The sequence below is a fragment of the Hipposideros armiger genome, unplaced genomic scaffold (assembly GCF_001890085.2).
Source record: "Hipposideros armiger isolate ML-2016 unplaced genomic scaffold, ASM189008v1 scaffold_97, whole genome shotgun sequence".
Classification (NCBI taxonomy): domain Eukaryota; kingdom Metazoa; phylum Chordata; class Mammalia; order Chiroptera; family Hipposideridae; genus Hipposideros; species Hipposideros armiger.
In genome coordinates, this window is record NW_017731447.1 from 1,491,676 (window position 1) to 1,504,826 (window position 13,151).

Sequence of the window (13,151 nt, forward strand, 5' to 3'; positions counted from 1 at the left end):
AGGGAACAGTAAGCAGGACCAAATCGTTCATAACCTTACCAGCCATGTCCTGGAGCAGGTAGAGCCTTCCGACATTTGTGATTGCATGAATGTTGGAGTTTTAAAGGGAGGGAAGTCAAGACTGCTGCTCGGGTGTCGGACTTGAACAGCTGGGTGGACAAGGCTATCACTCACTAGGACAGCAAAAATACAGAAACAAAATAGAGGGGATGGGTGGAGAAGGGGACAAGTTCAGCCTTGCTCATGTTTGGTTTGGTTCCTGGGGGATGTGCGCAGGGTAGCAGTTGGAGCTAGAAGGCGGAGGATACATTTTTTAGGAATTATCGGTACATGAAGGCAACGATAGAATCCACAGAGATGAAAGAGAGACCCTGGGAGGGTGTCGAGGGAGAGAAAAGGGCCCATGAGAGAACCCACAGGAACACCAGAGCTTACAGGATGGGCGGAGAAAGGATCCCTGAAAGAGTGAGAAGGTGCCACCAGAGGGACAGGAAGGAAAGAAGAAGGATGAGGCCTCACAGCGGACAAGGGAAAAGCGTGTTTCAAGTCGGTTGTGGTCAACAAGGCCCAGTGCTGTCAAGAGATCGAGTAAGAAACAGATCGAGATGCACCCGTGGAGTGGGAACCGAGAAGATATTCGGACAGTTGGGCAGAAGCAGGGTCAGTGCAGGCAGGACCTAGGTCACAGTTGGCGGAGGAAGAAATGGAACCAATGGACGCAGACAACTGTTTTAAAAAGTTTGCCTGAAAAGTGGAAGATTTAATCCATAGGTTTTTCTTACCAGGGGTCGGAAAATGGGGCCACTAAGAGGGCTCCCTCCCCGTTCTTCCATTAGCTTCATTAACTACAAGACAATGCTCTTGGCAGGTATGGCCTGTGTGGGGGGACAGTTGCCTCATAACCAGGGCTGGATGTGGCTAACACTGTAGTGTAAACCAGTTCTGCCTCTTGTGCTCGTCTCCTAACTCTTCTTCTGTCCCCACCCCTTCACTAGGTCTCTAAGGTCCACCCAGGCTTCCCGGACCCAAGACCCACTGTAGTGCATGAAGGTACACCTGAGCCGCCCACCCATGAAATGATCGTCACAGGTAATGACCAGGTCAGAAACCACTGTGGCACTACTATCGCTCACCTACTGCCATAGCTCATGTATCGGGACAGTCAGAGGGAGACAGGAGGAGCTTGGTCACCTTGGCGTCTGGAGCAGGCAGCTGGCTCCACAGCTGGCCAGGCAACTGTCCAGGCAGGGCTCCTCTCTGAGAGCCACATCCAGGAGCCAAAATAAACAGGTCAGGTGGAAAACAGATGACCACAACGGCAAGCAATGCTGAAGGTTGGCCCTCAAGAGTGAAGGTGAGCCAAGACATAACGGATGAACATTGCAAGGGGTGCGGATGAGAGGGGAGGGGCAAGGGGGGGGGTCCAAGAGCAGGGCCCAAGAGCTACAAATGGGCTAAGCTGGTATGCACATGCAGAGGCCAGGCACACGATGCTGGGCAGGTAGGTGTATCCCCATCAGCTCTGCTATCCTGAATCCTTCCACGGGGCTGTGTTAGTTCTCATGCTCTCACGATACGAACTGAAGCTTCTGACATTCACACCAATTCCCCAAATGTTATTTTCACGCCCCCTCTCCAGCCATCATAACCCCGTATTCCAAGAAGATAGGAACGCTGGCGTGGGTGGAGCTAACGGGAAGCACTGAGGCATCAGCTGTAACTAATTGGAAAAGGTTGCAGTTGATAGTTATCCTGAGCCTAAGAACCAAGAGTTGAAGTACAGGCCTGTCATGGTTCAGTTAAGCCCTAAGTCAATAACAAAACTAGCTTCTTGGCTTGACTAGTTGAAACGTTATTTCGAAATTGTAATCATCCCAAATTGCTGTGTACTCTAAAATGCAAGGATGACTAAACAGAAAGGCCTAACTGTGTTGAGTTTGTGATTGCAGCACAACGAGGAGATAAAGAATACTGGTAGACATCACATATAAATACAATGTCTTTGCCTTGTGCACAGACTCGCTAAGCAGCACAAACTGTGTTTTCAGCTAAACAAAAAAAATTTTTTTTTTCATTTCACTCGAGTCAATAATAGTTTACCCACTGGATAGCGCTTAAAGAGGAGTATTCATCTAATTCTCATTTAACGAGATTGAAAAGAAAACACTAAATAATAATACCTTGTTTGTGTACTGCTTGTCTTTCAAAGAAGACATCATAACCCATTTTAGATTATGTAATTTACAGTAATACTTTCATAATGAAAATACTAGTAAGGGCTATTATCATTTTACAAATTATGCATGAAAGAAGTCCAGGCATGTGGGAATAAAATAACCGGTTCAATGTAATTTCCATTTTAGAGGTGTAACAGTTTTTTGTTTGTTTGTTTGTTTGTTTTTACAATGTAGCCAAACTTAGATAAACATTTTTATTAAGGTATACCTTACCCTTACATTTTAAAATGCAAAATACCTTGCTTAAAAGAAATAATGAAGACCAAAAGGCTCATGTGTTCCACAAATCAAATCTCTCTCCCCAATCTAGATCAAAAGCAATCAATTCCTACTATCCAACTCTGATTTTAATCAGCATGGTTCTCCTCATCTTATGCCACACATGTTATGAGTTGATTGTGTGTATCACTCTTATCTTCCTACGCATTAGGCTGCCATGGTCTTGTCATCTCAATCGGATTTGGAAAGTACTACAACATTCACAAATGCTGCATATATGTAAGGTCATTGACACTTTTATGCTTGTATTAGCTTCTACTTGGTGGGGGGATAACATTTTTCTGATCTTTTCATGTATTCATTCACTTATTCATTCATTCATTCATTCACACTCTCAAGCGTTCATGCACAAAATGCACAAACACGATTCTAGATGCAAAAGCTAAAAATAGGAAGATGACAAAATCACTGACTTCAGGAAACTCACAGCTCAACGAGGGAGCCAGAAGAGTAAACAACTGTAGTTCAGTGTGGTAGGTGTGGAGATGAGCCATGTGGAAAATGGTTTGGGGAGCGCAGAGAGGAGAAGGGTCTCTATCTGAGAGAATGAGAAAGGCCTCCTAGATCTGAGCATGCCAGGAAGAAACGGATTTGGGTATTCGAGATAGAGGGCACAGCTCAGACAAAGGCACAGACAGACAAATGAGAGCCCAATGTGTTTGGGGAACTGGTACGGACGGTACCTGCATGACAGACAGTTCTTTAAATATTCTATGGCTGGTTCGATTTCACAATCCAGGCTCTGGGTGTCACCATAAATAATTCTATAAAGGGAAATGTATGGTCCTGGTGTAATTTATCCTCAGTCATGTAAGTAAAAGCACATCCTACATGGGATCTGTACCAAAGTGCCTTTTGAGACCCTATTCGAAGAATGTTACATGGGAACAGCATGAAATCAAAGCTTGGGGCTGGTCTATCCACGTTCTGTATTCTCCGTATTTCATGACAGTTATACTCCAGGGAGTAACAACAGGTAAGAACAGCCTACCTAGTCTTCAAATATAGGTGATCACTTAGCCCATCTCCATTATTATTTCAGTATAAAAATTGTATATAGAAGTACTGCCAAATACAGCATTTTCAAATACAGTGTGTTGGACGGGTCAGATTTTTCCTGTTCACCTCTTCCTAAGCATCCAGGCTTGGTATTCTGCCCAGCCTCCAAAATAATGGAAACCAGCTCTATAGGCTTCTTATCAATACACACCCCACACACTAACAAGAGGTGTTTGGAAATAGTCTCTGAAAATCCTACACCCAAGATCCTGCAGGGACAGCTCTCCCTGAAGCCTCTGAGAAGTTCTGCGCTAGAGAACTCACATGGAACCTTCCCTAGACAAGGTCTAATGCTTCAGTAACCCTACTCTAAATCCTGTTGTCATTTAAGAAAAGCTTTGTACCACCAAATCGCAGTCATGTTTCTATTTGGAAATTTTTCAGAGACTCTAAGAGTTCAAAATAACTTATCTATTTTTGTTCCTGACCAATTATGGAACCCTCTCTAAGACATTATGTTTTTCGTTTCTCCAATACTCCAGCCATTCCACAAACACCAGCTTCCTCATTTCTGATTCTCCTGAAGCCAATCCAGTCAGCCTTTTGTCCCTCATTACTCCAGTGAAAACACACCTGTGAAGGTTGCAGTGACCTCTGTGTTGTCACATCCAGTGGTCAATTGTCCACCCTCATCTTCCTGCCCTCTCAGCAGCCCCTTGGCACCAATGACCACTCCCTTCTTGTTGAACTATTTTCTTCACTTGGCTTCCACCCCATCATGCTGGCTTTCCTCCTACCTCACTGCTTGTTCCCTCTCGGTCTCTTTTGCTGGGTCCTTCCTGATTTCTGAATGCTGGGGAACCCCTGGGGCATGGTCCTCTACACTTGCCCATCCAGTCCATTGCTTTAAATACCATCTCTCTTGCCCTGACATCTGACTTGCGAGCTGAAGCGGGTTTCTTTTCCTGGAGCGCTGAAATTTGGGCTGGGCCCTGAAGGAGGAGAAGAGTCGGCCAAAGGGAGGAGATCCTCAGGGGATAAGATGAGAAAAGAGACAAAGGGTATGAAAAGAGGGAAGTCTGCTGTGGGCTGAAAATGACTGGTAAGGTAGGTTGTAGCCATACCGTGAAGGACCTTGACTTACAGCTAAGGAATGTGGACTTTATACTGAAGACAACACATAATGATAAATAAGAGATTCTTAAATAGGGGAAAGAGATGGGATCATTCCTCTTAGAACATACATACAACTTTAGTAGCAGGGTGAAAGTTGCACTAGAAGTAAGGGGAGACTCCAGCTCAGAAAGCCAATTAGAAGGCCACTGTAATAATCGAAGGAAGCGATTAAGGTCAAAATCACCATAGCAGCAGTGGGGCGAAAAGGGGTGACAAACCCAAGGGAGAGTTAGACGTAGCAATGGTGACCAAGTTATCAATTCAATACGGGTTTGGGAGTAGGGGAGAGAGACCAAGGTTGAGTTCAATAACCTTAACTAAGCTAAAGAGGGGAAGGAAAGTAAGTGTGGAGGGGAGGATGAGCGGCATAATAAGTTTGCAGGGATTTATAGGATATCCACTGGTGAACGAAAGACCGGTTTGCCCATCAGGAGAGACGTGTGGACTGAAAATATGGGTTCTGAAGTCAGTGCCCAGTGGTAGCTAAGTCCTCAGAATGGATGAGATATCCTGAGGGGGGCAAACAGTGAGAAGCGTGCCAAGAACAGGACCCTGAAAAAAAAAGAGGCATGTAGGCAGCTGTCAGAGGAGGAGTCAGGGGAGGGGACTGGCCAGGAGCAGCCCAGAAGTGGCCTGTGAAAGGGGCCAGCGAGGTCCGAGGTCCGCAAGGCAAGGGAGAGGAGACCTGCCAAGAGGAAATGAGCAGCAGTTCTCCCTGGGGTAGGATGACTAATAAGATCAGGTTTGGTAATTAGATGTGAAGAGCACAGTGTCTAGAGTTAGAAGGCAAGCTGGAATGGACTGAGTCAAGAAGACTCCTCTTGGACGTTTGGCTGTGAGGAAAGCAAGCCATGCTTTGGAAGAAGGTAGAGTTGGACAAGGTATCGGATATATATATTTTTTTTTAATGGGATGGGAGTCTTTAGTACAATAGGTGACCAACCACCTAGCTTCTGCTCAAACATCTCTCGGAAATGTACTAGCCCACGAGACACCGACAGTGTCTTGAACAGTAATGGAACGTCCAATTCAGTTCAACGTATATTTGCCGAGTGCCTGCGATGTCTGAAGCATTGGGCTTGGCGTGTCAGTGCCTAAAAAGATGTGCAAGACACAGTTATGTTTTGGTTTTTCTTTTACTGGCCCGAATCTGCCTCCTTCTAACCACAGCTCTCTGTCCTCCGGAGCCACACACAATGGAAGAAGAATTTCTTTCCTATAGCAACCCGTCAGCTAACTGAGGATAGTTTTCAGCAGCCCAAGTTTTGGGTTTCCTCACTTGTATAACTTGTGTGAGATAATCCCATCTTTCTGTATGTATATGTACACGTATGGGTGCATGTATGTATTTTATTACCAGCTGGCTGCTCTCCTCTGGAGATCCGTAGCCTAGTCTGTCCCTTTGAAAATGTGGCACTTAGAGTTCATCGCAAATCTCATCTGTTATAAGCAGTGCACCCACCAGTGGGAGCGTTCTCACCCTTTTCTGGGACGTGGTTCTGTTAACACCGTCTGAGACCGTATGAGTGTCTGACAGTAACACTACTCATGGTACTTCCCAATCAACCCAAATCCTGAGATGTTTTGCACCTGACATGTTCATAAACTCGGTCTCCCCATGTTTATATTTATACAATTGACTTATTAAAGCCAATTGCAGGATTTTGCATTTTTTGCCCCCACTAAATACTATATTTTCACATTTGGATTTTATTAGCCAATAGTAAAAGGGTAAAGGGCTTAGGTGTCCAACAGATGTAAATTCAAATTCTGAGTTTGTTCTGTATGTAGCCCAGGGACCTTGGATTTGTCATGATCTCTCTCCATCTCAACTTGCTTTATGAGTGAAAATAGGGGAAATCATATTTACACTGCAAAGTGGTTCTGAGGCTTAAAGGGGGGCTGTACAGTACCTAATATTATATATTCTGGCCTTCCTTTTCTTCCATGCTTTCAGCTTTGTAATCTTAGCAGAAATATGCTGTGTAAGTTGTTACTCAGGATGAATGAATCATCCTTTTAATAAAAAAGAAAAAAAACAAACAATTTGAGCAGAACAAGAGCCAAGAACCAGAAGAATACACTTTAGTATACTAGTTAAGCATATGGGCTCCGAAACCAGACTTTCTGTGACTGAATCCCAGCTCCTCTATTTTCCAGCTGCTGAATTGGAAGTAAGTTCATCAACCATCCTGAGCCTTGGTTTCCTCATCTATAAAATGGGGATGATACCAGTGCCTGCTTCTCTGGCCGCTGGGGGAGATTAACTGAGATGATACATGGAAAGTACTTTTGTGCAGAACCTTGCACATAACGAGTCCTCCGTAAGTGGTAAGTATTACTATTACCACTGGAAACCTCTAGGTAAACAATGCTCTTTTAATACAAACTTTTGGGTATAATCATTTTATCTGCTAAAAATACTGTCCCATGGTCCATTATATTGTGTATGAGGATCCCATGGAAACCTCCGTCCAACGTAAGGGACGACCAGTTTGTCTCTAAATCTCCCACCCGAGTAACCTTATTTACTGAAAACAAAACAAAACAAAACAAGCAACAACAACAACACCCAACTATAGGATCTTGGGTGGGTCACTTGACATCTCTTACCTCAAACTCAATTTCTGTGTAGTGGGCATAATAATAATACTCAGAGGTCTGGGATAAAGATTACATGACATAAAGCATACGGGGGGACAAGGAAAAGGAGCGTAATTGGAAAGGACGTAAGTGAATCCATGCTGGCTCCTGTTGATACCAACTTTCTTTTCCTAAGCAATCTAAACTTAGTGTGGGTTCTGGAATCCAACTTTCCCTTTTCGAAAAATTGGGATAATGGTCTAACTCCAGGCCTACGGTGTTTCTCGCATCCTCAGTGTTTCCTCATATCATCTCTATGATAATATCTGGAAATTCTTTCTGTATCCTGGGATGTGGTTTGTATGGATCAGAAGGTTTGAATCTCATTTAAAAATCTGAGGTTCTGTCTTATACTCCCATCATTCACCTTGGACTCCTTTTTCCTCTTAAATTTCTTTTTCATTCTGACAAACAGAGCGATACATGTTTATTGAAGTGGATTTAGAATATACAAAACTCAGCAACAAGAAAGTCAGTTGTAATCCACCACCAAGATATCACCACTATTAATATTTTTCTGTGTAACTGCCCAGTCTTCTGTTCTAAGCAAATATATTTCATAATAAATGACCAACATTTTCTGATGTCATGACATTTTCCATAATCTTCTTTTTACTGGATGCATAAATTTCATCATAGGAATACATTACGATTTATGCAATACTTCACTTTGGACACTTAGGTTATCTCCAAATGTTCAATATTATAATGAATCCTACTAGATAGTCTTCTATATTGAATTTTGTGAATGACTCTGGTTTATTTTCTTAAGATAAAGCCTTAAAAGTGAAATTACTGTGTTAAGTGGTTTGCATATGATAAGGTTTTTTTTAAAATACACAATTCCAAATTGTTCTCCAGAATGCTTGAACCAATTTATATGCTCAATATTGTACAAGGGTGCCTGTTCCCTGCATTTTTATCCATGCAAGATATGATTTTAAAGTTCTTGAGAATTTGCTAGACACAGAGACATCTGGTTTTATTTTAATTTGCATTTATTTAATTACTAATAAGACTGGACTTTTTTTCCATTTTTTAATTATTTATTGGGAAGGACTGTTTTCATATTAATTGTCCAATTGAATTCCTTTTTCCCTTTTCATGTTTTTTATCCATTCTTCTTTTGAGATGTTGTCTTTTTCTTATCAGTTTGTAAGAGCTATTTATATATTAAGGATACTACTCTAGCATACACACACACACACACACACACACACCAGGGGTGCCAAAAAAATGTATACAAGTGGACTGTTTGGTCAACGTTGCTCAAGTAGTAGTTCACCGTAATCAGAAGTGTCTGGACGCTGAGGGTAATCACTTTGAGCACCTCTTGTAATTGCAGAAGTCAAACGTGACTTGTATTCATCTTTTGTTATCGGTATATTACAATTTTATTAGTAATTTTAATAGTTTAGAATTTTAATAGTTTTTTCCTTTCTTAAAATGTATATACATTTTTCGGCACCCTCTGCATAATAAACACACACACACACACACACACACACACTAGAATCTCTCGTCTATCTTTTAATTTTGTTTGTGGTGCTAATTCACTGATTGGCTTGGTCTGGCCCATGTTCTACCTCCTTAATAAAGGAGGAGTCTGCTTTCCCAGAACCACATGGCTGTCCCAAAGGAAGAAACAGCGGGGAAAGGGGGACACATATGAGAAGACAACTAAGGTAAGAACATCTTTCAATATCAAGATAATTGTTTTTAATAGAAAATGAGAAATACTCTTGCCATTTGAAAACTCATTTGTTTTACCGCTATTAACATGGTAGAAGCTAGAGTCGAAATCATGAAAAGATGTGGTCCCTTCCCTAGGTACTAACCTCTTTCCATTCAAGCTGTATAGGGACTACTTGGATGCCTCACAGTTTCTAAAGGTCCAATCATGTGTGGTTGGAATAATTTTCTCCATGGCCAATTGATCTTTAGGTTGCCTGAATTCCTTCTTTAATACAAGTTCAAGTTCCATAGACCCAGTAGAAATAGACTCCTCTGAATTTATTCTGGTAAAGTCTGTCTCTTGGCTACTTTGTTCTCTGGCTACATATTTGGCCCATTCCTTGTCTTAAAATAAACAAACTCAGGGTCTTACTTATACCACTTTGCAATTTTCCTGGTTTGTGACCCCAGACCTATATCTGGATTTAATCATGTTCTCAGAGGAGCCCTCCATGAGTCAACTGGAGCTAACTAAGTTGGACCCTGGAGCCCTGGAGCTTTACGTCAATCACAGCAGTGATTCAGAAGAGGCAGGACACAGTAGCACCCACGTACTACACGCCACAGGCATAATTCAAAATGATCTGCCTCAGGCAAAGCTTTATCCCTCAGCCTCCATCTCAGACATTGTTCCTCAGTATCTTCATAGCAGTTCTTTTATCTCTTCTTGCATCTTGGCTATGGCTGGTATTTTCAACACATACCCCCTCTCTCTATCTGCTACTAAATGAATGTTTATGACCCACCCCCCCAAAAAAATTTTCCTGTGTTGAAGCCCTTAATCTCCAATGTGATGATATTTGGATGTGAGGTCTTTGGGAGTTAATTAGGTCATAAGGGTGGAGCCCCCATGAGTGGGATTAGAAGAAACCCCAGACAGATGGGATGACCTCTGTCTCCACGAATGGCTACAGCAAGAAGGTGGTTGTCTGTAAACCAGGAAGCGGGCTCTTACCAGACACCAAGTCTGCTGGCACCTTGATGGTGAACTTCCTAGCCTTCAGAACTGTGAGAAATACATGGGTTATTTTGTTTAAGTCACCCAGTTTATGGTATTTGTTATGGCCATTCAAACTGGCTAAGACACCTTTCCTCTCCCCTCTGTGACAGTGACTTGGCTTCAAGGGGCCAGCAATGGTCTCTTTTTACCCCTTCTTAGAGATTTTGACCACAGTTCTCTCCTGGTTCAGTCCTGTCTCTGGTATTTGCTACTATTCTTTTCAGTGGTGCTCATCCACCCTTCTCTGTTCCCTCCAGGGGGCATCACTCTTCTGAATGTGGCCTCCAAATTTCTTTCTGACTCTTTCCTACCTTTGGTGGCCACTGGCAGAACTGCCATTCTCAGGGCACAAAGGACCCCTCATTTGCTGAGTGTGATTGATACTGGAATAGCTATGTGAATAAAATTCCCTATTTCCTCTATCCTAAGACCAATTTATTATATGATGCACACCCATTTAATTACTGTTTTTAGAGCCCTTTCCCCAAAAACACTACCTCATATCTATTACACATATCTATGGAAGATATTTTCTGATTTTAGAACTATGGAAAATGTAAGGGAAACAAAGTTTGTACCTTAGAATCTAAGAAATGCTACTGTTGAAGGGTTGTATTTTTTGGTTAACTATTAACATTAGATGACTCTGCCCCATTCAGTAGCACTACCAAGTCTTCACAATTATTCTTACTATGCGTTTAAGCAATAAACAAACAAAAACCCATTAATTGTCTTCAGTACTTTCCCCAGACCCTAGTTGTCTCTGGATGTTAGCCCTCCGGCGTTGTTTTCACAGGGTTGAGCCCTTCTTTTGAACAAGGCCTTATCATCTACCCTAACTCCTACCTTTTGTACATGTCCTTTAAAAATACAAGCTTATCAGAACACTTCTTGGGCAGTCATATTGATCTTTACTAGATGCTCCCTTTTCTTCTTGGAAATCACTGGTTTTATAAGAATTTAAATTTTGACTCCTCTAGAGCTGTCTTTCCTTGTTCCTGGCCAGACAGACTATGTCCCTATTTTGTCTTCACTTATTCAAGTCTTCCTTGTGTTAGATTTAGCAAATACAGAGTTGCCTTCTCTGGCGATTACACATTCAAGGGTGCCGTGGTCACTAATTTTAAGTTGTCTGTCGCTTCCCCTTCACCAACACATTCTTCTTAGCTGGTGAGAGTGAAGCGTAGACTGGTACCTCTTCAATAAGCAATTAGTCTAAATTTAAGTCATGCCAACTTTAGTGGATGCTTACTTTTCAGCAGAATGAGTTTGTCAGTAGATTGTTAGAGTTCTCCATTGCCCCTGTGCCAATAATTTTTTATTTGTATTGGGAAAGCATTATTGATGTTGCCATAACAGGATCACAAGGCATGCTAGAACTAGTTGACAATACATGGCCAGTGGCTTGAGAGCATGCACCGGGATTGGGGTAGGGCGTACTCCCAGGGCATGATGGGCTGTGCATACAAAAGCTGCCTTGGATTAGGGCAGCTGGGCTGTGCAAGACCCAGTGTCTCACATCGAGGTCAAGTTCAGGAAGCTATTAATACTAGCAGCCCAGTATGAAGGGTGAGGCACATGTGTACCCCAGTTTAAGGGGATCATGGCAGGAGCAGGGGCCACAAAATACAGCCCTCTGGGGAACAGGACTGCTTTGAGGTCATCTAAACAAGATGTGCAAGTCATGGAGAAGTAGGCCAGGGTTCAGGACAGGGTCCCACATCTACAGGGAGGCTGGTATACAAGGCAGAATGACCAGAGACTGAAACGTGGAGGTCAAGGTCAAAGCCCAGAATTGGACAAACACAGAAGCTAGAGGCATAATAGGAGGGAGCTACAGGTGTCCAAGGCTCACAGCAGACCTGACTGGAAGGCAACAGGATGCTGGGGTTGGTGCTAATGATTCACTTTTCTCCCCAGTCAGAATTGGGGAGGTTGGAGAGCCAGGCCTATAGGTGGAGCTCCTTAGACAATCCAGCAGCTGGTTACTAGGGAAGCAAAGGCAAGAAAACTGGCCAGCTTTATGATCGCTCCTGTGACAATGTCACTTCCGCTTTCACTTTCGCCCAAACCTTCTATACCAGGCAACAACCCTCAGGTTTGTGGGTTTCCATTTGTGTTCATAATTTTTGACTCACAAGGTCACTCTGCTTCACCTTTGATGGTTTGCTTCTTTTGAACAAATTATATACTTTCATACTAGTACAACAGCTCCTGTTGACTGATTAGTTACCAGGTATCGCCTAGCTGGTTTACAAATTCCCACAACTTCCTTGAGAGGTAGGTATTAGTAACCCCATTCTAAAAAGAGAAGCTGAAGCTTATATAGTTTATGTAATCAGCCCAGGGTCACACATCTGGAACACAAAAATGCTCAGACTTAAACTTAGTTTTATCTATACCTATCTGTTGCTTCAGTGACTGCACTTATCCTGTGATACGTCCAAACAATTCTCACTGACACCTATCAGCCACTAGATTTTCTTTCTTTCTATTATCTATCTATCTGTCTATCTATCTATCTGTCTGTCTGTCTGTCTGTCTGTCTGTCTATCTATCTATCTACCTATCATCTATATCTATCTATCTATCTATCTATCTATCATATATTATCTTCTATCCTCTTTTATCTCTAACTCCATAACTCAGTACTACACTGCAAAAGAAGTAGCTCATTAATAAGTACTTACTGAATGAATTAATGCAGTTTAAAATGTGGTTAGAGCTACTATGTCCTCTCTTGGTTTGGCTATTTATAAAGACAAGTAGTAAGAATTCTTTAGTTTCCTCTATGAAAGTACTACATTCATGCACATTCATTCATTAAAAGGAAGGGAAGGGGCAAAGTGTTCAATGGATACTGAATTGAGGATACACACTCTATTTCCAAATAAGTCAGATATAGGCAAATGTGGTTATATGCTCAAACAAATCTGAGAAGTTAAAATAAAGGGGCATGTATGAACAGATTATGTGCTTCGGAAGTCCGAATCTGAAAATCTTTTTCATGACATAATCTTCATGTTTGTCAAAATCAGAGCTTGCCAGACTACTGTCCATTGACCTCCTATTTTTGTACGGCC

General features: G+C 42.3%; 2 long non-coding RNA genes across 4 annotated transcripts in view; one reads left to right on the forward strand and one right to left on the reverse strand.

Annotated features, from left to right (window-relative positions):
* LOC109384617 (uncharacterized) overlaps nucleotides 1-13,151 on the reverse strand; it is a 163,792-nt gene that overhangs the window by 141,836 nt on the left and 8,805 nt on the right. The window lies entirely within an intron of this gene.
* Nucleotides 1,002-9,020, forward strand: LOC109384622 (uncharacterized). Its single transcript, XR_002124445.1, has 3 exons — nucleotides 1,002-1,089; nucleotides 6,852-7,022; nucleotides 8,934-9,020. It is a non-coding gene; the product is annotated as an uncharacterized LOC109384622 (long non-coding RNA).